General features: G+C 63.5%; 7 non-coding genes across 7 annotated transcripts; all 7 read right to left on the bottom strand.

Annotated features, from left to right (window-relative positions):
- Positions 1-1,002: 1,002 nt before the first annotated feature.
- Positions 1,003-1,121, bottom strand: LOC142876632 (5S ribosomal RNA). Its single transcript, XR_012923532.1, has one exon. It is a non-coding gene; the product is annotated as a 5S ribosomal RNA (ribosomal RNA).
- Positions 1,122-4,704: 3,583 nt separating this feature from the next.
- LOC142876540 (5S ribosomal RNA) lies at positions 4,705-4,823 on the bottom strand. The gene has a single exon (XR_012923441.1). It is a non-coding gene; the product is annotated as a 5S ribosomal RNA (ribosomal RNA).
- A 3,538-nt stretch (positions 4,824-8,361) lies between these two features.
- Positions 8,362-8,480, bottom strand: LOC142876539 (5S ribosomal RNA). Its single transcript, XR_012923440.1, has one exon. It is a non-coding gene; the product is annotated as a 5S ribosomal RNA (ribosomal RNA).
- Positions 8,481-12,015: 3,535 nt separating this feature from the next.
- LOC142876538 (5S ribosomal RNA) lies at positions 12,016-12,134 on the bottom strand. Its single transcript, XR_012923439.1, has one exon. It is a non-coding gene; the product is annotated as a 5S ribosomal RNA (ribosomal RNA).
- Positions 12,135-15,672: 3,538 nt separating this feature from the next.
- Positions 15,673-15,791, bottom strand: LOC142876537 (5S ribosomal RNA). The gene has a single exon (XR_012923438.1). It is a non-coding gene; the product is annotated as a 5S ribosomal RNA (ribosomal RNA).
- A 3,541-nt stretch (positions 15,792-19,332) lies between these two features.
- Positions 19,333-19,451, bottom strand: LOC142876535 (5S ribosomal RNA). Its single transcript, XR_012923436.1, has one exon. It is a non-coding gene; the product is annotated as a 5S ribosomal RNA (ribosomal RNA).
- Positions 19,452-22,987: 3,536 nt separating this feature from the next.
- LOC142876534 (5S ribosomal RNA) lies at positions 22,988-23,106 on the bottom strand. Its single transcript, XR_012923435.1, has one exon. It is a non-coding gene; the product is annotated as a 5S ribosomal RNA (ribosomal RNA).
- Positions 23,107-25,072: the final 1,966 nt, after the last annotated feature.

The raw sequence follows: 25,072 nt of genomic DNA, 5'->3' as shown, positions 1-25,072 counted from the left end.
ACGAGTGCGTAAATGAAATGTGGCGCGTGGACACCACGGAGTGCTATTCAGCTAGGAGGAGCAGCGGTGAGAGGGCACCTCTCGTGGTTCTCCTGGCCAGAGCTGGAACCCGTTCCAGTAAGCCAGGTAGCCCAAGAATGGACACACGAGCACCACGTGCTCGCGCTCACCAGCAAATGGGTACGAACCGATGGACACCTAAGTGGACACAGAGGAATCACCTTCATCGGGTGGGTGTCGGGCGGGTGGGGGGAGGGGATGGGCATACACCTCCATTAGGAATGGGGTGGGTGCGCACCGACTGGGGGATGGGCGCACTTGAGGCTCTGACCCGAGGGGGGAGGCAGGGAGAGGGCAACGTACCCGACCCTAACATTGGTACCCCCACAATACGCTGGAACGACATCAGAGGTAAATGAATAAGAACACAGGGGGGAGGGGGGCACGGGCAACACATGTCACCTTAATACTTGGACTCCCATCATCTGCTTGAAAAGAGAGAGAAAAGAAAATGCAATCATAGAGATAAGAGACACTTTTTAAAAATAATGAATCCGAAGAGAAAAGTAAAAGGAGGCCTGTGGAGCAGGTCTGGGTGTGACTCCGGATCCCCCAACATCAGGTGCCACCACCAAAGATTCCTACGTGTAGCCCAGAGAACCCCAAAAGCAACGGGACGAGTTCTGGTCACATACTCCCTCCAAATGACATCCTGGCCTTCTTCTGGAACTCCCTCCCCTCTCAGACTCTCAAGGTTTCCTCCAGCGTGTCGGTTCCCACAGAGCAGACCTTTGGTCTGAGACCTGACAGTCCAGAAGCCACGCATGCTGCCGCGTGACGGCGGTGTCGCGGCTTGGGACAAGAGGAGGCCCCACGGTGCGGGCTGGGGCGCCAGGCACCGCGGCGGGCGCTGAGGGTGGGGGTGACCCCCACCCCGGGCCGCCGCCTCGCTCCCAGAGAGGGGACAGAACAGGAGGCAAAACAAAAAAAAAAAAAAGAAGAAGCCGACGGCACCCGGTATTCCCAGGCGGTCTCCCATCCAAGTACTAACCAGGCCCGACCCTGCTTAGCTTCCCAGACCAGACGAGGTCGGGCGCGTTCAGGGTGGTGTGGCCCTAGACGGCGGAGGGCGCCCCTGCCCCGCTCAAGAAGCCGAGCCTCTCTGCACTTCCCCGCCGCCTCCTCCCGCCCCAGGCCCCGCACCGGCGCTGACCCGCGCCGGGCCGGGCCTGTTGAGTTCACCGGCCGGGTCCGGCGGGCTCCGAGGGACGGGGGTGACAGGCGGGGCGGGGCGGGCAGGGAGCGGCGGGCCGGGGTGGGGGGCTGTCTCTCTCTATACACACACACACACACACACACACACTCACACTCACACTCACTCACTCACACTCACACAAGATGCGCCTCCACGGCTGGACTCGCCAAGGTGGAGACCTTCCAGCCCCTTTCCTCTCCTCGCCTGGCCTCCTTCCCCTACCCGCCCCCCACCCCCAGCTCGTGGCCGCCCCCGCCGCCGCCGCCGCCGCCGCCGCCGCCGCCGCCGCCGCCGCCGCCGATTGCGCACGCGCGGGTCGCCCGCCCTTTGACCCCAGGCAGGGGCCGCCCTCCCCGACAACCCCTTTCAGCTGCGCCCCCCACCCTGTGGGTGGGCTGCCGCCTATTCCCCCGGGCCCGGGCTGGGGCACAGCGCATGGGGGAGGGGAGCGAGTGTATGGGGCGTCTCTCTCTCTCTCTCTAGGGATGTGTCCCATGGGTGGGGTGGCGTGGTTTGTGGGGCGCTGAAGAAATCAGTCCCCTCCATCTCCTACCTCTGGAAAACGCCCAAGCCCTTGGAGAACTGCCGGCAACGCGACCGTGGGGGCCGGGACCCTCCTCTGTGTCCTCCTGTGGCCCGGTCCAAGGGGCCTGGGCCTGGCCGGGGCTGCATTGGACCCCGACCACCCTGGCGTGTGGACTCGCTAAAAATCGGCGATTAGATATTGGATTCCAGCTTCATTGAGGTCATTTCACTAATGAGTGCACCGGAAAGAGTTTCCTAATCCATCTGTGAGGGTGGCAACTGAAAGAGAATTTTAAAGCTGACAGAATAGGCGAGGAAAGGCATAGGAGATTTCCACACCCAGTAAGGAAGCCTTTCCCGAAATGGAAGAAAGAAACGAGCAAACAGAAACACCGGTAGCCCGCCAGGATCAGAGTCTGCCCCCGAGAGAAAGTACCCTGACCAGGTTCACCCGTGGGTGGGTGGCGAGCTAGCGGCATTCAGAAGAGCGAGGCCCGCAGTCTGTGCAGAAGACACCTGCACTCGGGTGTGTGTGGCGGCACGATTCACAAGCAGCTCCAGATGTTAAGCCAAGGAGAAGCCAGGGAGTTCCCAATGCCCCAGGTGTCCTCAGCCCACGACTGGCTGCTGGGGGAATGCGCAGCCCGGCTCCTTGTCTCAGAGCCCTTGTCTCAGAGCGGGACAACCAGGAGGTGTGACGTACACCCCGGGGTTCCCAGGAGGATCAGGCTGAAGCTGGGACTTGGCCTGAAAGTGTCCCCTCGCATGGCCACCCCCTTCCCCTTCCTGCTCCTCTACTCCTGGTGCCCCTCCATCCAGGGGCCAGACCTTAAAGAGTCACCCGCAAGAGAATCCTGGTCCCAAAGGAGCCTTCTGGGGGACCCGTGCTGAGAGAGGTTGTGGGCATGGCCCGCTGGGGCTCTGCCCGACCCAGGGCTGAGAGATGCAACCTCCCAGCTCTGGGTCCCTGCAGGGGAAGCGTTGGCAAGCACAGGGCCAGTCCTCCAAAGGCCCAGGTGCAGGGAGCCCAGGCCAAGCAGCCTGTGGAAGAAGCCACCCCGGGAACACGACTGCCGGCCAAGGCCCTTCCCACCTCCTCCTCCTCCTCCTCCTGCTCCTCCACCCCCCCCCCCGACCTCCCACCCCCCCACCCCCCCCCCGACATGGCGCAGGGCTCAGAGACACCTCAGACACTTGCTACCCAAAGTGCAAAGGGCATCAGTTGCTCCTCCAAACCCCCCCCCCTGCCCAGCAGACCGCGTTGTCCAGCCAGCCCCCGGGCCTCTCTGGGGTGCCCAGCACAAAAGTGCAGACAACCACCGGACCCTCAATCTCAGTTTTCGGATGTTTTTGCCACTCTAAGGACCCGCAGGCCAGCTGGGCCTTCTGGCAGGACAGAGAGCCCCGGAATCCGACGTGGAGAGCTGGGTGTACGTCCCCAGGAGGAGGCGGTCCGGTCCCCACCTCCGCGGCTCTCCCCTTGCGGGGGGGAAAAGCAGCCACGGGGCCTCAGAGAAGACACCAGGCTGGGCGCCCGCCCCACAGTGGGGGCACGTCCCCCGCAGGCCACTTAGCGCCGGCCGCCGGCCGGCGGACGGTTGGGTGGCGCGAGACGCTGCGGCCGCCCTGCTACCGGGTTCCTGGGAGGGCGTCCTGGAACCAGCGTCCACACCAAGCCCTTGGAAGGCCCAGGCGACGGAGGAGCCCCGTCAGGCAGGGGCCGAGGACGGTGACGGCCCGGGCGGGGAGGAGCGTGTCAGGCAGGGGCAGAGGACGGTGACAGGTGACAGGCCGGGCGGGAAGGAGTCAGTCAGGCAGGGGCCGAGGAGGAGACGGGCTGGGTAAGGGTTAGGGTTAGAGTCAGGGCACAAGTCACAATCGCAAAGACCTGGAAGCGACCCGAGTGCCCATCGACCCACGAGTGCGTAAATGAAATGTGGCGCGTGGACACCACGGAGTGCTATTCAGCTAGGAGGAGCAGCGGTGAGAGGGCACCTCTCGTGGTTCTCCTGGCCAGAGCTGGAACCCGTTCCAGTAAGCCAGGTAGCCCAAGAATGGACACACGAGCACCACGTGCTCGCGCTCACCAGCAAATGGGTACGAACCGATGGACACCTAAGTGGACACAGAGGAATCACCTTCATCGGGTGGGTGTCGGGCGGGTGGGGGGAGGGGATGGGCATACACCTCCATTAGGAATGGGGTGGGTGCGCACCGACTGGGGGATGGGCGCACTTGAGGCTCTGACCCGAGGGGGGAGGCTGGGAGAGGGCAACGTACCCGACCTTAACATTGGTACCCCCACAATACGCTGGAACGACATCAGAGGTAAATGAATAAGAACACAGGGGGGAGGGGGGCACGGGCAACACATGTCACCTTAATACTTGGACTCCCATCATCTGCTTGAAAAGAGAGAGAAAAGAAAATGCAATCATAGAGATAAGAGACACTTTTTAAAAATAATGAATCCGAAGAGAAAAGTAAAAGGAGGCCTGTGGAGCAGGTCTGGGTGTGACTCCGGATCCCCCAACATCAGGTGCCACCACCAAAGATTCCTACGTGTAGCCCATAGAACCCCAAAAGCAACGGGACGAGTTCTGGTCACATACTCCCTCAAAATGACATCCTGGCCTTCTTCTGGAACTCCCTCCCCTCTCAGACTCTCAAGGTTTCCTCCAGCGTGTCGGTTCCCACAGAGCAGACCTTTGGTCTGAGACCTGACAGTCCAGAAGCCACGCATGCTGCCGCGTGACGGCGGTGTCGCGGCTTGGGACAAGAGGAGGCCCCACGGTGCGGGCTGGGGCGCCAGGCACCGCGGCGGGCGCTGAGGGTGGGGGTGACCCCCACCCCGGGCCGCCGCCTCGCTCCCAGAGAGGGGACAGAACAAGAGGCAAAACAAAAAAAAAAAAAAAAAAAGAAGAAGCCTACGGCACCCGGTATTCCCAGGCGGTCTCCCATCCAAGTACTAACCGGGCCCGACCCTGCTTAGCTTCCGAGACCAGACGAGATCGGGCGCGTTCAGGGTGGTGTGGCCCTAGACGGCGGAGGGCGCCCCTGCCCCGCTCAAGAAGCCGAGCCTCTCTGCGCTTCCCCGCCGCCTCCTCCCGCCCCAGGCCCCGCGCCGGCGCTGACCCGCACCGGGCCGGGCCTGTTGAGTTCACCGGCCGGGTCCGGCGGGCTCCGAGGGACGGGGGTGACAGGCGGGGCGGGGCGGGGCGGGGCGGGCAGGGAGCGGCGGGCCGGGGTGGGGGGCTGTCTCTCTCTATACACACACACACACACACACACACACTCACACTCACACTCACTCACTCACACTCACACAAGATGCGCCTCCACGGCTGGACTCGCCAAGGTGGAGACCTTCCAGCCCCCTTCCTCTCCTCGCCTGGCCCACCCCCAGCTCGTGGCCGCCCCCGCCGCCGCCGATTGCGCACGCGCGGGTCGCCCGCCCTTTGACCCCAGGCAGGGGCCGCCCTCCCCGACAACCCCTTTCAGCTGCGCCCCCCACCCTGTGGGTGGGCTGCCGCCTATTCCCCCGGGCCCGGGCTGGGGCACAGCGCATGGGGGAGGGGAGCGAGTGTATGGGGCGTCTCTCTCTCTCTCTCTAGGGATGTGTCCCATGGGTGGGGTGGCGTGGTTTGTGGGGCGCTGAAGAAATCAGTCCCCTCCATCTCCTACCTCTGGAAAACGCCCAAGCCCTTGGAGAACTGCCGGCAACGCGACCGTGGGGGCCGGGACCCTCCTCTGTGTCCTCCTGTGGCCCGGTCCAAGGGGCCTGGGCCTGGCCGGGGCTGCATTGGACCCCGACCACCCTGGCGTGTGGACTCGCTAAAAATCGGCGATTAGATATTGGATTCCAGCTTCATTGAGGTCATTTCACTAATGAGTGCACCGGAAAGAGTTTCCTAATCCATCTGTGAGGGTGGCAACTGAAAGAGAATTTTAAAGCTGACAGAATAGGCGAGGAAAGGCATAGGAGATTTCCACACCCAGTAAGGAAGCCTTTCCCGAAATGGAAGAAAGAAACGAGCAAACAGAAACACCGGTAGCCCGCCAGGATCAGAGTCTGCCCCCGAGAGAAAGTACCCTGACCAGGTTCACCCGTGGGTGGGTGGCGAGCTAGCGGCATTCAGAAGAGCGAGGCCCGCAGTCTGTGCAGAAGACACCTGCACTCGGGTGTGTGTGGCGGCACGATTCACAAGCAGCTCCAGATGTTAAGCCAAGGAGAAGCCAGGGAGTTCCCAACGCCCCAGGTGTCCTCAGCCCACGACTGGCTGCTGGGGGAATGCGCAGCCCGGCTCCTTGTCTCAGAGCCCTTGTCTCAGAGCGGGACAACCAGGAGGTGTGACGTACACCCCGGGGTTCCCAGGAGGATCAGGCTGAAGCTGGGACTTGGCCTGAAAGTGTCCCCTCGCATGGCCACCCCCTTCCCCTTCCTGCTCCTCTACTCCTGGTGCCCCTCCATCCAGGGGCCAGACCTTAAAGAGTCACCCGCAAGAGAATCCTGGTCCCAAAGGAGCCTTCTGGGGGACCCGTGCTGAGAGAGGTTGTGGGCATGGCCCGCTGGGGCTCTGCCCGACCCAGGGCTGAGAGATGCAACCTCCCAGCTCTGGGTCCCTGCAGGGGAAGCGTTGGCAAGCACAGGGCCAGTCCTCCAAAGGCCCAGGTGCAGGGAGCCCAGGCCAAGCAGCCTGTGGAAGAAGCCACCCCGGGAACACGACTGCCGGCCAAGGCCCTTCCCACCTCCTCCTCCTCCTCCTCCTGCTCCTCCACCCCCCCCCCCCGACCTCCCACCCCCTCACCCCCCCCCCGACATGGCGCAGGGCTCAGAGACACCTCAGACACTTGCTACCCAAAGTGCAAAGGGCATCAGTTGCTCCTCCAAACCCCCCCCCCCTGCCCAGCAGACCGCGTTGTCCAGCCAGCCCCCGGGCCTCTCTGGGGTGCCCAGCACAAAAGTGCAGACAACCACCGGACCCTCAATCTCAGTTTTCGGATGTTTTTGCCACTCTAAGGACCCGCAGGCCAGCTGGGCCTTCTGGCAGGACAGAGAGCCCCGGAATCCGACGTGGAGAGCTGGGTGTACGTCCCCAGGAGGAGGCGGTCCGGTCCCCACCTCCGCGGCTCTCCCCTTGCGGGGGGGAAAAGCAGCCACGGGGCCTCAGAGAAGACACCAGGCTGGGCGCCCGCCCCACAGTGGGGGCACGTCCCCCGCAGGCCACTTAGCGCCGGCCGCCGGCCGGCGGACGGTTGGGTGGCGCGAGACGCTGCGGCCGCCCTGCTACCGGGTTCCTGGGAGGGCGTCCTGGAACCAGCGTCCACACCAAGCCCTTGGAAGGCCCAGGCGACGGAGGAGCCCCGTCAGGCAGGGGCCGAGGACGGTGACGGCCCGGGCGGGGAGGAGCGTGTCAGGCAGGGGCAGAGGACGGTGACAGGTGACAGGCCGGGCGGGAAGGAGTCAGTCAGGCAGGGGCCGAGGAGGAGACGGGCTGGGTAAGGGTTAGGGTTAGAGTCAGGGCACAAGTCACAATCGCAAAGACCTGGAAGCGACCCGAGTGCCCATCGACCCACGAGTGCGTAAATGAAATGTGGCGCGTGGACACCACGGAGTGCTATTCAGCTAGGAGGAGCAGCGGTGAGAGGGCACCTCTCGTGGTTCTCCTGGCCAGAGCTGGAACCCGTTCCAGTAAGCCAGGTAGCCCAAGAATGGACACACGAGCACCACGTGCTCGCGCTCACCAGCAAATGGGTACGAACCGATGGACACCTAAGTGGACACAGAGGAATCACCTTCATCGGGTGGGTGTCGGGCGGGTGGGGGGAGGGGATGGGCATACACCTCCATTAGGAATGGGGTGGGTGCGCACCGACTGGGGGATGGGCGCACTTGAGGCTCTGACCCGAGGGGGGAGGCTGGGAGAGGGCAACGTACCCGACCTTAACATTGGTACCCCCACAATACGCTGGAACGACATCAGAGGTAAATGAATAAGAACACAGGGGGGAGGGGGGCACGGGCAACACATGTCACCTTAATACTTGGACTCCCATCATCTGCTTGAAAAGAGAGAGAAAAGAAAATGCAATCATAGAGATAAGAGACACTTTTTAAAAATAATGAATCCGAAGAGAAAAGTAAAAGGAGGCCTGTGGAGCAGGTCTGGGTGTGACTCCGGATCCCCCAACATCAGGTGCCACCACCAAAGATTCCTACGTGTAGCCCATAGAACCCCAAAAGCAACGGGACGAGTTCTGGTCACATACTCCCTCAAAATGACATCCTGGCCTTCTTCTGGAACTCCCTCCCCTCTCAGACTCTCAAGGTTTCCTCCAGCGTGTCGGTTCCCACAGAGCAGACCTTTGGTCTGAGACCTGACAGTCCAGAAGCCACGCATGCTGCCGCGTGACGGCGGTGTCGCGGCTTGGGACAAGAGGAGGCCCCACGGTGCGGGCTGGGGCGCCAGGCACCGCGGCGGGCGCTGAGGGTGGGGGTGACCCCCACCCCGGGCCGCCGCCTCGCTCCCAGAGAGGGGACAGAACAAGAGGCAAAACAAAAAAAAAAAAAAAAAAGAAGAAGCCTACGGCACCCGGTATTCCCAGGCGGTCTCCCATCCAAGTACTAACCGGGCCCGACCCTGCTTAGCTTCCGAGACCAGACGAGATCGGGCGCGTTCAGGGTGGTGTGGCCCTAGACGGCGGAGGGCGCCCCTGCCCCGCTCAAGAAGCCGAGCCTCTCTGCGCTTCCCCGCCGCCTCCTCCCGCCCCAGGCCCCGCGCCGGCGCTGACCCGCACCGGGCCGGGCCTGTTGAGTTCACCGGCCGGGTCCGGCGGGCTCCGAGGGACGGGGGTGACAGGCGGGGCGGGGCGGGGCGGGGCGGGCAGGGAGCGGCGGGCCGGGGTGGGGGGCTGTCTCTCTCTATACACACACACACACACACACACACACTCACACTCACACTCACTCACTCACACTCACACAAGATGCGCCTCCACGGCTGGACTCGCCAAGGTGGAGACCTTCCAGCCCCCTTCCTCTCCTCGCCTGGCCCACCCCCAGCTCGTGGCCGCCCCCGCCGCCGCCGATTGCGCACGCGCGGGTCGCCCGCCCTTTGACCCCAGGCAGGGGCCGCCCTCCCCGACAACCCCTTTCAGCTGCGCCCCCCACCCTGTGGGTGGGCTGCCGCCTATTCCCCCGGGCCCGGGCTGGGGCACAGCGCATGGGGGAGGGGAGCGAGTGTATGGGGCGTCTCTCTCTCTCTCTCTAGGGATGTGTCCCATGGGTGGGGTGGCGTGGTTTGTGGGGCGCTGAAGAAATCAGTCCCCTCCATCTCCTACCTCTGGAAAACGCCCAAGCCCTTGGAGAACTGCCGGCAACGCGACCGTGGGGGCCGGGACCCTCCTCTGTGTCCTCCTGTGGCCCGGTCCAAGGGGCCTGGGCCTGGCCGGGGCTGCATTGGACCCCGACCACCCTGGCGTGTGGACTCGCTAAAAATCGGCGATTAGATATTGGATTCCAGCTTCATTGAGGTCATTTCACTAATGAGTGCACCGGAAAGAGTTTCCTAATCCATCTGTGAGGGTGGCAACTGAAAGAGAATTTTAAAGCTGACAGAATAGGCGAGGAAAGGCATAGGAGATTTCCACACCCAGTAAGGAAGCCTTTCCCGAAATGGAAGAAAGAAACGAGCAAACAGAAACACCGGTAGCCCGCCAGGATCAGAGTCTGCCCCCGAGAGAAAGTACCCTGACCAGGTTCACCCGTGGGTGGGTGGCGAGCTAGCGGCATTCAGAAGAGCGAGGCCCGCAGTCTGTGCAGAAGACACCTGCACTCGGGTGTGTGTGGCGGCACGATTCACAAGCAGCTCCAGATGTTAAGCCAAGGAGAAGCCAGGGAGTTCCCAACGCCCCAGGTGTCCTCAGCCCACGACTGGCTGCTGGGGGAATGCGCAGCCCGGCTCCTTGTCTCAGAGCCCTTGTCTCAGAGCGGGACAACCAGGAGGTGTGACGTACACCCCGGGGTTCCCAGGAGGATCAGGCTGAAGCTGGGACTTGGCCTGAAAGTGTCCCCTCGCATGGCCACCCCCTTCCCCTTCCTGCTCCTCTACTCCTGGTGCCCCTCCATCCAGGGGCCAGACCTTAAAGAGTCACCCGCAAGAGAATCCTGGTCCCAAAGGAGCCTTCTGGGGGACCCGTGCTGAGAGAGGTTGTGGGCATGGCCCGCTGGGGCTCTGCCCGACCCAGGGCTGAGAGATGCAACCTCCCAGCTCTGGGTCCCTGCAGGGGAAGCGTTGGCAAGCACAGGGCCAGTCCTCCAAAGGCCCAGGTGCAGGGAGCCCAGGCCAAGCAGCCTGTGGAAGAAGCCACCCCGGGAACACGACTGCCGGCCAAGGCCCTTCCCACCTCCTCCTCCTCCTCCTCCTGCTCCTCCACCCCCCCCCCCCGACCTCCCACCCCCCCACCCCCCCCGACATGGCGCAGGGCTCAGAGACACCTCAGACACTTGCTACCCAAAGTGCAAAGGGCATCAGTTGCTCCTCCAAACCCCCCCCCCTGCCCAGCAGACCGCGTTGTCCAGCCAGCCCCCGGGCCTCTCTGGGGTGCCCAGCACAAAAGTGCAGACAACCACCGGACCCTCAATCTCAGTTTTCGGATGTTTTTGCCACTCTAAGGACCCGCAGGCCAGCTGGGCCTTCTGGCAGGACAGAGAGCCCCGGAATCCGACGTGGAGAGCTGGGTGTACGTCCCCAGGAGGAGGCGGTCCGGTCCCCACCTCCGCGGCTCTCCCCTTGCGGGGGGGAAAAGCAGCCACGGGGCCTCAGAGAAGACACCAGGCTGGGCGCCCGCCCCACAGTGGGGGCACGTCCCCCGCAGGCCACTTAGCGCCGGCCGCCGGCCGGCGGACGGTTGGGTGGCGCGAGACGCTGCGGCCGCCCTGCTACCGGGTTCCTGGGAGGGCGTCCTGGAACCAGCGTCCACACCAAGCCCTTGGAAGGCCCAGGCGACGGAGGAGCCCCGTCAGGCAGGGGCCGAGGACGGTGACGGCCCGGGCGGGGAGGAGCGTGTCAGGCAGGGGCAGAGGACGGTGACAGGTGACAGGCCGGGCGGGAAGGAGTCAGTCAGGCAGGGGCCGAGGAGGAGACGGGCTGGGTAAGGGTTAGGGTTAGAGTCAGGGCACAAGTCACAATCGCAAAGACCTGGAAGCGACCCGAGTGCCCATCGACCCACGAGTGCGTAAATGAAATGTGGCGCGTGGACACCACGGAGTGCTATTCAGCTAGGAGGAGCAGCGGTGAGAGGGCACCTCTCGTGGTTCTCCTGGCCAGAGCTGGAACCCGTTCCAGTAAGCCAGGTAGCCCAAGAATGGACACACGAGCACCACGTGCTCGCGCTCACCAGCAAATGGGTACGAACCGATGGACACCTAAGTGGACACAGAGGAATCACCTTCATCGGGTGGGTGTCGGGCGGGTGGGGGGAGGGGATGGGCATACACCTCCATTAGGAATGGGGTGGGTGCGCACCGACTGGGGGATGGGCGCACTTGAGGCTCTGACCCGAGGGGGGAGGCTGGGAGAGGGCAACGTACCCGACCTTAACATTGGTACCCCCACAATACGCTGGAACGACATCAGAGGTAAATGAATAAGAACACAGGGGGGAGGGGGGCACGGGCAACACATGTCACCTTAATACTTGGACTCCCATCATCTGCTTGAAAAGAGAGAGAAAAGAAAATGCAATCATAGAGATAAGAGACACTTTTTAAAAATAATGAATCCGAAGAGAAAAGTAAAAGGAGGCCTGTGGAGCAGGTCTGGGTGTGACTCCGGATCCCCCAACATCAGGTGCCACCACCAAAGATTCCTACGTGTAGCCCATAGAACCCCAAAAGCAACGGGACGAGTTCTGGTCACATACTCCCTCAAAATGACATCCTGGCCTTCTTCTGGAACTCCCTCCCCTCTCAGACTCTCAAGGTTTCCTCCAGCGTGTCGGTTCCCACAGAGCAGACCTTTGGTCTGAGACCTGACAGTCCAGAAGCCACGCATGCTGCCGCGTGACGGCGGTGTCGCGGCTTGGGACAAGAGGAGGCCCCACGGTGCGGGCTGGGGCGCCAGGCACCGCGGCGGGCGCTGAGGGTGGGGGTGACCCCCACCCCGGGCCGCCGCCTCGCTCCCAGAGAGGGGACAGAACAAGAGGCAAAACAAAAAAAAAAAAAAAAAAGAAGAAGCCTACGGCACCCGGTATTCCCAGGCGGTCTCCCATCCAAGTACTAACCGGGCCCGACCCTGCTTAGCTTCCGAGACCAGACGAGATCGGGCGCGTTCAGGGTGGTGTGGCCCTAGACGGCGGAGGGCGCCCCTGCCCCGCTCAAGAAGCCGAGCCTCTCTGCGCTTCCCCGCCGCCTCCTCCCGCCCCAGGCCCCGCGCCGGCGCTGACCCGCACCGGGCCGGGCCTGTTGAGTTCACCGGCCGGGTCCGGCGGGCTCCGAGGGACGGGGGTGACAGGCGGGGCGGGGCGGGGCGGGGCGGGCAGGGAGCGGCGGGCCGGGGTGGGGGGCTGTCTCTCTCTATACACACACACACACACACACACACACTCACACTCACACTCACTCACTCACACTCACACAAGATGCGCCTCCACGGCTGGACTCGCCAAGGTGGAGACCTTCCAGCCCCCTTCCTCTCCTCGCCTGGCCCACCCCCAGCTCGTGGCCGCCCCCGCCGCCGCCGATTGCGCACGCGCGGGTCGCCCGCCCTTTGACCCCAGGCAGGGGCCGCCCTCCCCGACAACCCCTTTCAGCTGCGCCCCCCACCCTGTGGGTGGGCTGCCGCCTATTCCCCCGGGCCCGGGCTGGGGCACAGCGCATGGGGGAGGGGAGCGAGTGTATGGGGCGTCTCTCTCTCTCTCTCTAGGGATGTGTCCCATGGGTGGGGTGGCGTGGTTTGTGGGGCGCTGAAGAAATCAGTCCCCTCCATCTCCTACCTCTGGAAAACGCCCAAGCCCTTGGAGAACTGCCGGCAACGCGACCGTGGGGGCCGGGACCCTCCTCTGTGTCCTCCTGTGGCCCGGTCCAAGGGGCCTGGGCCTGGCCGGGGCTGCATTGGACCCCGACCACCCTGGCGTGTGGACTCGCTAAAAATCGGCGATTAGATATTGGATTCCAGCTTCATTGAGGTCATTTCACTAATGAGTGCACCGGAAAGAGTTTCCTAATCCATCTGTGAGGGTGGCAACTGAAAGAGAATTTTAAAGCTGACAGAATAGGCGAGGAAAGGCATAGGAGATTTCCACACCCAGTAAGGAAGCCTTTCCCGAAATGGAAGAAAGAAACGAGCAAACAGAAACACCGGTAGCCCGCCAGGATCAGAGTCTGCCCCCGAGAGAAAGTACCCTGACCAGGTTCACCCGTGGGTGGGTGGCGAGCTAGCGGCATTCAGAAGAGCGAGGCCCGCAGTCTGTGCAGAAGACACCTGCACTCGGGTGTGTGTGGCGGCACGATTCACAAGCAGCTCCAGATGTTAAGCCAAGGAGAAGCCAGGGAGTTCCCAACGCCCCAGGTGTCCTCAGCCCACGACTGGCTGCTGGGGGAATGCGCAGCCCGGCTCCTTGTCTCAGAGCCCTTGTCTCAGAGCGGGACAACCAGGAGGTGTGACGTACACCCCGGGGTTCCCAGGAGGATCAGGCTGAAGCTGGGACTTGGCCTGAAAGTGTCCCCTCGCATGGCCACCCCCTTCCCCTTCCTGCTCCTCTACTCCTGGTGCCCCTCCATCCAGGGGCCAGACCTTAAAGAGTCACCCGCAAGAGAATCCTGGTCCCAAAGGAGCCTTCTGGGGGACCCGTGCTGAGAGAGGTTGTGGGCATGGCCCGCTGGGGCTCTGCCCGACCCAGGGCTGAGAGATGCAACCTCCCAGCTCTGGGTCCCTGCAGGGGAAGCGTTGGCAAGCACAGGGCCAGTCCTCCAAAGGCCCAGGTGCAGGGAGCCCAGGCCAAGCAGCCTGTGGAAGAAGCCACCCCGGGAACACGACTGCCGGCCAAGGCCCTTCCCACCTCCTCCTCCTCCTCCTCCTGCTCCTCCACCCCCCCCCCCGACCTCCCACCCCCCCACCCCCCCCCCCCGACATGGCGCAGGGCTCAGAGACACCTCAGACACTTGCTACCCAAAGTGCAAAGGGCATCAGTTGCTCCTCCAAACCCCCCCCCCTGCCCAGCAGACCGCGTTGTCCAGCCAGCCCCCGGGCCTCTCTGGGGTGCCCAGCACAAAAGTGCAGACAACCACCGGACCCTCAATCTCAGTTTTCGGATGTTTTTGCCACTCTAAGGACCCGCAGGCCAGCTGGGCCTTCTGGCAGGACAGAGAGCCCCGGAATCCGACGTGGAGAGCTGGGTGTACGTCCCCAGGAGGAGGCGGTCCGGTCCCCACCTCCGCGGCTCTCCCCTTGCGGGGGGGAAAAGCAGCCACGGGGCCTCAGAGAAGACACCAGGCTGGGCGCCCGCCCCACAGTGGGGGCACGTCCCCCGCAGGCCACTTAGCGCCGGCCGCCGGCCGGCGGACGGTTGGGTGGCGCGAGACGCTGCGGCCGCCCTGCTACCGGGTTCCTGGGAGGGCGTCCTGGAACCAGCGTCCACACCAAGCCCTTGGAAGGCCCAGGCGACGGAGGAGCCCCGTCAGGCAGGGGCCGAGGACGGTGACGGCCCGGGCGGGGAGGAGCGTGTCAGGCAGGGGCAGAGGACGGTGACAGGTGACAGGCCGGGCGGGAAGGAGTCAGTCAGGCAGGGGCCGAGGAGGAGACGGGCTGGGTAAGGGTTAGGGTTAGAGTCAGGGCACAAGTCACAATCGCAAAGACCTGGAAGCGACCCGAGTGCCCATCGACCCACGAGTGCGTAAATGAAATGTGGCGCGTGGACACCACGGAGTGCTATTCAGCTAGGAGGAGCAGCGGTGAGAGGGCACCTCTCGTGGTTCTCCTGGCCAGAGCTGGAACCCGTTCCAGTAAGCCAGGTAGCCCAAGAATGGACACACGAGCACCACGTGCTCGCGCTCACCAGCAAATGGGTACGAACCGATGGACACCTAAGTGGACACAGAGGAATCACCTTCATCGGGTGGGTGTCGGGCGGGTGGGGGGAGGGGATGGGCATACACCTCCATTAGGAATGGGGTGGGTGCGCACCGACTGGGGGATGGGCGCACTTGAGGCTCTGACCCGAGGGGGGAGGCTGGGAGAGGGCAACGTACCCGACCTTAACATTGGTACCCCCACAATACGCTGGAACGACATCAGAGGTAAATGAATAAGAACACAGGGGGGAGGGGGGCACGGGCAACACATGTCACCTTAATACTTGGACTCCCATCATCTGCTTGAAAAGAGAGAGAAAAGAAAATGCAATCATAGAGATAAGAGACACTTTTTAAAAATAATGAATCCGAAGAGAAAAGTAAAAGGAGGCCTGTGGAGCAGGTCTGGGTGTGACTCCGGATCCCCCAACATCAGGTGCCACCACCAAAGATTCCTACGTGTAGCCCATAGAACCCCAAAAGCAACGGGACGAGTTCTGGTCACATACTCCCTCAAAATGACATCCTGGCCTTCTTCTGGAACTCCCTCCCCTCTCAGACTCTCAAGGTTTCCTCCAGCGTGTCGGTTCCCACAGAGCAGACCTTTGGTCTGAGACCTGACAGTCCAGAAGCCACGCATGCTGCCGCGTGACGGCGGTGTCGCGGCTTGGGACAAGAGGAGGCCCCACGGTGCGGGCTGGGGCGCCAGGCACCGCGGCGGGCGCTGAGGGTGGGGGTGACCCCCACCCCGGGCCGCCGCCTCGCTCCCAGAGAGGGGACAGAACAAGAGGCAAAACAAAAAAAAAAAAAAAAAAGAAGAAGCCTACGGCACCCGGTATTCCCAGGCGGTCTCCCATCCAAGTACTAACCGGGCCCGACCCTGCTTAGCTTCCGAGACCAGACGAGATCGGGCGCGTTCAGGGTGGTGTGGCCCTAGACGGCGGAGGGCGCCCCTGCCCCGCTCAAGAAGCCGAGCCTCTCTGCGCTTCCCCGCCGCCTCCTCCCGCCCCAGGCCCCGCGCCGGCGCTGACCCGCACCGGGCCGGGCCTGTTGAGTTCACCGGCCGGGTCCGGCGGGCTCCGAGGGACGGGGGTGACAGGCGGGGCGGGGCGGGGCGGGGCGGGCAGGGAGCGGCGGGCCGGGGTGGGGGGCTGTCTCTCTCTATACACACACACACACACACACACACACTCACACTCACACTCACACTCACTCACTCACACTCACACAAGATGCGCCTCCACGGCTGGACTCGCCAAGGTGGAGACCTTCCAGCCCCCTTCCTCTCCTCGCCTGGCCCACCCCCAGCTCGTGGCCGCCCCCGCCGCCGCCGATTGCGCACGCGCGGGTCGCCCGCCCTTTGACCCCAGGCAGGGGCCGCCCTCCCCGACAACCCCTTTCAGCTGCGCCCCCCACCCTGTGGGTGGGCTGCCGCCTATTCCCCCGGGCCCGGGCTGGGGCACAGCGCATGGGGGAGGGGAGCGAGTGTATGGGGCGTCTCTCTCTCTCTCTCTAGGGATGTGTCCCATGGGTGGGGTGGCGTGGTTTGTGGGGCGCTGAAGAAATCAGTCCCCTCCATCTCCTACCTCTGGAAAACGCCCAAGCCCTTGGAGAACTGCCGGCAACGCGACCGTGGGGGCCGGGACCCTCCTCTGTGTCCTCCTGTGGCCCGGTCCAAGGGGCCTGGGCCTGGCCGGGGCTGCATTGGACCCCGACCACCCTGGCGTGTGGACTCGCTAAAAATCGGCGATTAGATATTGGATTCCAGCTTCATTGAGGTCATTTCACTAATGAGTGCACCGGAAAGAGTTTCCTAATCCATCTGTGAGGGTGGCAACTGAAAGAGAATTTTAAAGCTGACAGAATAGGCGAGGAAAGGCATAGGAGATTTCCACACCCAGTAAGGAAGCCTTTCCCGAAATGGAAGAAAGAAACGAGCAAACAGAAACACCGGTAGCCCGCCAGGATCAGAGTCTGCCCCCGAGAGAAAGTACCCTGACCAGGTTCACCCGTGGGTGGGTGGCGAGCTAGCGGCATTCAGAAGAGCGAGGCCCGCAGTCTGTGCAGAAGACACCTGCACTCGGGTGTGTGTGGCGGCACGATTCACAAGCAGCTCCAGATGTTAAGCCAAGGAGAAGCCAGGGAGTTCCCAACGCCCCAGGTGTCCTCAGCCCACGACTGGCTGCTGGGGGAATGCGCAGCCCGGCTCCTTGTCTCAGAGCCCTTGTCTCAGAGCGGGACAACCAGGAGGTGTGACGTACACCCCGGGGTTCCCAGGAGGATCAGGCTGAAGCTGGGACTTGGCCTGAAAGTGTCCCCTCGCATGGCCACCCCCTTCCCCTTCCTGCTCCTCTACTCCTGGTGCCCCTCCATCCAGGGGCCAGACCTTAAAGAGTCACCCGCAAGAGAATCCTGGTCCCAAAGGAGCCTTCTGGGGGACCCGTGCTGAGAGAGGTTGTGGGCATGGCCCGCTGGGGCTCTGCCCGACCCAGGGCTGAGAGATGCAACCTCCCAGCTCTGGGTCCCTGCAGGGGAAGCGTTGGCAAGCACAGGGCCAGTCCTCCAAAGGCCCAGGTGCAGGGAGCCCAGGCCAAGCAGCCTGTGGAAGAAGCCACCCCGGGAACACGACTGCCGGCCAAGGCCCTTCCCACCTCCTCCTCCTCCTCCTCCTGCTCCTCCACCCCCCCCCCCGACCTCCCACCCCCCCACCCCCCCCCGACATGGCGCAGGGCTCAGAGACACCTCAGACACTTGCTACCCAAAGTGCAAAGGGCATCAGTTGCTCCTCCAAACCCCCCCCCCTGCCCAGCAGACCGCGTTGTCCAGCCAGCCCCCGGGCCTCTCTGGGGTGCCCAGCACAAAAGTGCAGACAACCACCGGACCCTCAATCTCAGTTTTCGGATGTTTTTGCCACTCTAAGGACCCGCAGGCCAGCTGGGCCTTCTGGCAGGACAGAGAGCCCCGGAATCCGACGTGGAGAGCTGGGTGTACGTCCCCAGGAGGAGGCGGTCCGGTCCCCACCTCCGCGGCTCTCCCCTTGCGGGGGGGAAAAGCAGCCACGGGGCCTCAGAGAAGACACCAGGCTGGGCGCCCGCCCCACAGTGGGGGCACGTCCCCCGCAGGCCACTTAGCGCCGGCCGCCGGCCGGCGGACGGTTGGGTGGCGCGAGACGCTGCGGCCGCCCTGCTACCGGGTTCCTGGGAGGGCGTCCTGGAACCAGCGTCCACACCAAGCCCTTGGAAGGCCCAGGCGACGGAGGAGCCCCGTCAGGCAGGGGCCGAGGACGGTGACGGCCCGGGCGGGGAGGAGCGTGTCAGGCAGGGGCAGAGGACGGTGACAGGTGACAGGCCGGGCGGGAAGGAGTCAGTCAGGCAGGGGCCGAGGAGGAGACGGGCTGGGTAAGGGTTAGGGTTAGAGTCAGGGCACAAGTCACAATCGCAAAGACCTGGAAGCGACCCGAGTGCCCATCGACCCACGAGTGCGTAAATGAAATGTGGCGCGTGGACACCACGGAGTGCTATTCAGCTAGGAGGAGCAGCGGTGAGAGGGCACCTCTCGTGGTTCTCCTGGCCAGAGCTGGAACCCGTTCCAGTAAGCCAGGTAGCCCAAGAATGGACACACGAGCACCACGTGCTCGCGCTCACCAGCAAATGGGTACGAACCGATGGACACCTAAGTGGACACAGAGGAATCACCTTCATCGGGTGGGTGTCGGGCGGGTGGGGGGAGGGGATGGGCATACACCTCCATTAGGAATGGGGTGGGTGCGCACCGACTGGGGGATGGGCGCACTTGAGGCTCTGACCCGAGGGGGGAGGCTGGGAGAGGGCAACGTACCCGACCTTAACATTGGTACCCCCACAATACGCTGGAACGACATCAGAGGTAAATGAATAAGAACACAGGGGGGAGGGGGGCACGGGCAACACATGTCACCTTAATACTTGGACTCCCATCATCTGCTTGAAAAGAGAGAGAAAAGAAAATGCAATCATAGAGATAAGAGACACTTTTTAAAAATAATGAATCCGAAGAGAAAAGTAAAAGGAGGCCTGTGGAGCAGGTCTGGGTGTGACTCCGGATCCCCCAACATCAGGTGCCACCACCAAAGATTCCTACGTGTAGCCCATAGAACCCCAAAAGCAACGGGACGAGTTCTGGTCACATACTCCCTCAAAATGACATCCTGGCCTTCTTCTGGAACTCCCTCCCCTCTCAGACTCTCAAGGTTTCCTCCAGCGTGTCGGTTCCCACAGAGCAGACCTTTGGTCTGAGACCTGACAGTCCAGAAGCCACGCATGCTGCCGCGTGACGGCGGTGTCGCGGCTTGGGACAAGAGGAGGCCCCACGGTGCGGGCTGGGGCGCCAGGCACCGCGGCGGGCGCTGAGGGTGGGGGTGACCCCCACCCCGGGCCGCCGCCTCGCTCCCAGAGAGGGGACAGAACAAGAGGCAAAACAAAAAAAAAAAAAAAAAAGAAGAAGCCTACGGCACCCGGTATTCCCAGGCGGTCTCCCATCCAAGTACTAACCGGGCCCGACCCTGCTTAGCTTCCGAGACCAGACGAGATCGGGCGCGTTCAGGGTGGTGTGGCCCTAGACGGCGGAGGGCGCCCCTGCCCCGCTCAAGAAGCCGAGCCTCTCTGCGCTTCCCCGCCGCCTCCTCCCGCCCCAGGCCCCGCGCCGGCGCTGACCCGCACCGGGCCGGGCCTGTTGAGTTCACCGGCCGGGTCCGGCGGGCTCCGAGGGACGGGGGTGACAGGCGGGGCGGGGCGGGGCGGGGCGGGCAGGGAGCGGCGGGCCGGGGTGGGGGGCTGTCTCTCTCTATACACACACACACACACACACACACACTCACACTCACACTCACTCACTCACACTCACACAAGATGCGCCTCCACGGCTGGACTCGCCAAGGTGGAGACCTTCCAGCCCCCTTCCTCTCCTCGCCTGGCCCACCCCCAGCTCGTGGCCGCCCCCGCCGCCGCCGATTGCGCACGCGCGGGTCGCCCGCCCTTTGACCCCAGGCAGGGGCCGCCCTCCCCGACAACCCCTTTCAGCTGCGCCCCCCACCCTGTGGGTGGGCTGCCGCCTATTCCCCCGGGCCCGGGCTGGGGCACAGCGCATGGGGGAGGGGAGCGAGTGTATGGGGCGTCTCTCTCTCTCTCTCTAGGGATGTGTCCCATGGGTGGGGTGGCGTGGTTTGTGGGGCGCTGAAGAAATCAGTCCCCTCCATCTCCTACCTCTGGAAAACGCCCAAGCCCTTGGAGAACTGCCGGCAACGCGACCGTGGGGGCCGGGACCCTCCTCTGTGTCCTCCTGTGGCCCGGTCCAAGGGGCCTGGGCCTGGCCGGGGCTGCATTGGACCCCGACCACCCTGGCGTGTGGACTCGCTAAAAATCGGCGATTAGATATTGGATTCCAGCTTCATTGAGGTCATTTCACTAATGAGTGCACCGGAAAGAGTTTCCTAATCCATCTGTGAGGGTGGCAACTGAAAGAGAATTTTAAAGCTGACAGAATAGGCGAGGAAAGGCATAGGAGATTTCCACACCCAGTAAGGAAGCCTTTCCCGAAATGGAAGAAAGAAACGAGCAAACAGAAACACCGGTAGCCCGCCAGGATCAGAGTCTGCCCCCGAGAGAAAGTACCCTGACCAGGTTCACCCGTGGGTGGGTGGCGAGCTAGCGGCATTCAGAAGAGCGAGGCCCGCAGTCTGTGCAGAAGACACCTGCACTCGGGTGTGTGTGGCGGCACGATTCACAAGCAGCTCCAGATGTTAAGCCAAGGAGAAGCCAGGGAGTTCCCAACGCCCCAGGTGTCCTCAGCCCACGACTGGCTGCTGGGGGAATGCGCAGCCCGGCTCCTTGTCTCAGAGCCCTTGTCTCAGAGCGGGACAACCAGGAGGTGTGACGTACACCCCGGGGTTCCCAGGAGGATCAGGCTGAAGCTGGGACTTGGCCTGAAAGTGTCCCCTCGCATGGCCACCCCCTTCCCCTTCCTGCTCCTCTACTCCTGGTGCCCCTCCATCCAGGGGCCAGACCTTAAAGAGTCACCCGCAAGAGAATCCTGGTCCCAAAGGAGCCTTCTGGGGGACCCGTGCTGAGAGAGGTTGTGGGCATGGCCCGCTGGGGCTCTGCCCGACCCAGGGCTGAGAGATGCAACCTCCCAGCTCTGGGTCCCTGCAGGGGAAGCGTTGGCAAGCACAGGGCCAGTCCTCCAAAGGCCCAGGTGCAGGGAGCCCAGGCCAAGCAGCCTGTGGAAGAAGCCACCCCGGGAACACGACTGCCGGCCAAGGCCCTTCCCACCTCCTCCTCCTCCTCCTCCTGCTCCTCCACCCCCCCCCCCGACCTCCCACCCCCCCACCCCCCCCCCGACATGGCGCAGGGCTCAGAGACACCTCAGACACTTGCTACCCAAAGTGCAAAGGGCATCAGTTGCTCCTCCAAACCCCCCCCCCTGCCCAGCAGACCGCGTTGTCCAGCCAGCCCCCGGGCCTCTCTGGGGTGCCCAGCACAAAAGTGCAGACAACCACCGGACCCTCAATCTCAGTTTTCGGATGTTTTTGCCACTCTAAGGACCCGCAGGCCAGCTGGGCCTTCTGGCAGGACAGAGAGCCCCGGAATCCGACGTGGAGAGCTGGGTGTACGTCCCCAGGAGGAGGCGGTCCGGTCCCCACCTCCGCGGCTCTCCCCTTGCGGGGGGGAAAAGCAGCCACGGGGCCTCAGAGAAGACACCAGGCTGGGCGCCCGCCCCACAGTGGGGGCACGTCCCCCGCAGGCCACTTAGCGCCGGCCGCCGGCCGGCGGACGGTTGGGTGGCGCGAGACGCTGCGGCCGCCCTGCTACCGGGTTCCTGGGAGGGCGTCCTGGAACCAGCGTCCACACCAAGCCCTTGGAAGGCCCAGGCGACGGAGGAGCCCCGTCAGGCAGGGGCCGAGGACGGTGACGGCCCGGGCGGGGAGGAGCGTGTCAGGCAGGGGCAGAGGACGGTGACAGGTGACAGGCCGGGCGGGAAGGAGTCAGTCAGGCAGGGGCCGAGGAGGAGACGGGCTGGGTAAGGGTTAGGGTTAGAGTCAGGGCACAAGTCACAATCGCAAAGACCTGGAAGCGACCCGAGTGCCCATCGACCCACGAGTGCGTAAATGAAATGTGGCGCGTGGACACCACGGAGTGCTATTCAGCTAGGAGGAGCAGCGGTGAGAGGGCACCTCTCGTGGTTCTCCTGGCCAGAGCTGGAACCCGTTCCAGTAAGCCAGGTAGCCCAAGAATGGACACACGAGCACCACGTGCTCGCGCTCACCAGCAAATGGGTACGAACCGATGGACACCTAAGTGGACACAGAGGAATCACCTTCATCGGGTGGGTGTCGGGCGGGTGGGGGGAGGGGATGGGCATACACCTCCATTAGGAATGGGGTGGGTGCGCACCGACTGGGGGATGGGCGCACTTGAGGCTCTGACCCGAGGGGGGAGGCTGGGAGAGGGCAACGTACCCGACCTTAACATTGGTACCCCCACAATACGCTGGAACGACATCAGAGGTAAATGAATAAGAACACAGGGGGGAGGGGGGCACGGGCAACACATGTCACCTTAATACTTGGACTCCCATCATCTGCTTGAAAAGAGAGAGAAAAGAAAATGCAATCATAGAGATAAGAGACACTTTTTAAAAATAATGAATCCGAAGAGAAAAGTAAAAGGAGGCCTGTGGAGCAGGTCTGGGTGTGACTCCGGATCCCCCAACATCAGGTGCCACCACCAAAGATTCCTACGTGTAGCCCATAGAACCCCAAAAGCAACGGGACGAGTTCTGGTCACATACTCCCTCAAAATGACATCCTGGCCTTCTTCTGGAACTCCCTCCCCTCTCAGACTCTCAAGGTTTCCTCCAGCGTGTCGGTTCCCACAGAGCAGACCTTTGGTCTGAGACCTGACAGTCCAGAAGCCACGCATGCTGCCGCGTGACGGCGGTGTCGCGGCTTGGGACAAGAGGAGGCCCCACGGTGCGGGCTGGGGCGCCAGGCACCGCGGCGGGCGCTGAGGGTGGGGGTGACCCCCACCCCGGGCCGCCGCCTCGCTCCCAGAGAGGGGACAGAACAAGAGGCAAAACAAAAAAAAAAAAAAAAAAGAAGAAGCCTACGGCACCCGGTATTCCCAGGCGGTCTCCCATCCAAGTACTAACCGGGCCCGACCCTGCTTAGCTTCCGAGACCAGACGAGATCGGGCGCGTTCAGGGTGGTGTGGCCCTAGACGGCGGAGGGCGCCCCTGCCCCGCTCAAGAAGCCGAGCCTCTCTGCGCTTCCCCGCCGCCTCCTCCCGCCCCAGGCCCCGCGCCGGCGCTGACCCGCACCGGGCCGGGCCTGTTGAGTTCACCGGCCGGGTCCGGCGGGCTCCGAGGGACGGGGGTGACAGGCGGGGCGGGGCGGGGCGGGGCGGGCAGGGAGCGGCGGGCCGGGGTGGGGGGCTGTCTCTCTCTATACACACACACACACACACACACACACTCACACTCACACTCACTCACTCACACTCACACAAGATGCGCCTCCACGGCTGGACTCGCCAAGGTGGAGACCTTCCAGCCCCCTTCCTCTCCTCGCCTGGCCCACCCCCAGCTCGTGGCCGCCCCCGCCGCCGCCGATTGCGCACGCGCGGGTCGCCCGCCCTTTGACCCCAGGCAGGGGCCGCCCTCCCCGACAACCCCTTTCAGCTGCGCCCCCCACCCTGTGGGTGGGCTGCCGCCTATTCCCCCGGGCCCGGGCTGGGGCACAGCGCATGGGGGAGGGGAGCGAGTGTATGGGGCGTCTCTCTCTCTCTCTCTAGGGATGTGTCCCATGGGTGGGGTGGCGTGGTTTGTGGGGCGCTGAAGAAATCAGTCCCCTCCATCTCCTACCTCTGGAAAACGCCCAAGCCCTTGGAGAACTGCCGGCAACGCGACCGTGGGGGCCGGGACCCTCCTCTGTGTCCTCCTGTGGCCCGGTCCAAGGGGCCTGGGCCTGGCCGGGGCTGCATTGGACCCCGACCACCCTGGCGTGTGGACTCGCTAAAAATCGGCGATTAGATATTGGATTCCAGCTTCATTGAGGTCATTTCACTAATGAGTGCACCGGAAAGAGTTTCCTAATCCATCTGTGAGGGTGGCAACTGAAAGAGAATTTTAAAGCTGACAGAATAGGCGAGGAAAGGCATAGGAGATTTCCACACCCAGTAAGGAAGCCTTTCCCGAAATGGAAGAAAGAAACGAGCAAACAGAAACACCGGTAGCCCGCCAGGATCAGAGTCTGCCCCCGAGAGAAAGTACCCTGACCAGGTTCACCCGTGGGTGGGTGGCGAGCTAGCGGCATTCAGAAGAGCGAGGCCCGCAGTCTGTGCAGAAGACACCTGCACTCGGGTGTGTGTGGCGGCACGATTCACAAGCAGCTCCAGATGTTAAGCCAAGGAGAAGCCAGGGAGTTCCCAACGCCCCAGGTGTCCTCAGCCCACGACTGGCTGCTGGGGGAATGCGCAGCCCGGCTCCTTGTCTCAGAGCCCTTGTCTCAGAGCGGGACAACCAGGAGGTGTGACGTACACCCCGGGGTTCCCAGGAGGATCAGGCTGAAGCTGGGACTTGGCCTGAAAGTGTCCCCTCGCATGGCCACCCCCTTCCCCTTCCTGCTCCTCTACTCCTGGTGCCCCTCCATCCAGGGGCCAGACCTTAAAGAGTCACCCGCAAGAGAATCCTGGTCCCAAAGGAGCCTTCTGGGGGACCCGTGCTGAGAGAGGTTGTGGGCATGGCCCGCTGGGGCTCTGCCCGACCCAGGGCTGAGAGATGCAACCTCCCAGCTCTGGGTCCCTGCAGGGGAAGCGTTGGCAAGCACAGGGCCAGTCCTCCAAAGGCCCAGGTGCAGGGAGCCCAGGCCAAGCAGCCTGTGGAAGAAGCCACCCCGGGAACACGACTGCCGGCCAAGGCCCTTCCCACCTCCTCCTCCTCCTCCTCCTGCTCCTCCACCCCCCCCCCGACCTCCCACCCCCCCACCCCCCCCCCGACATGGCGCAGGGCTCAGAGACACCTCAGACACTTGCTACCCAAAGTGCAAAGGGCATCAGTTGCTCCTCCAAACCCCCCCCCCTGCCCAGCAGACCGCGTTGTCCAGCCAGCCCCCGGGCCTCTCTGGGGTGCCCAGCACAAAAGTGCAGACAACCACCGGACCCTCAATCTCAGTTTTCGGATGTTTTTGC

This window comes from Microcebus murinus, chromosome 15 (genome assembly GCF_040939455.1).
Source record: "Microcebus murinus isolate Inina chromosome 15, M.murinus_Inina_mat1.0, whole genome shotgun sequence".
NCBI classification, from domain to species: domain Eukaryota; kingdom Metazoa; phylum Chordata; class Mammalia; order Primates; family Cheirogaleidae; genus Microcebus; species Microcebus murinus.
This window is presented reverse-complemented; position numbering and strand designations above follow the sequence as displayed.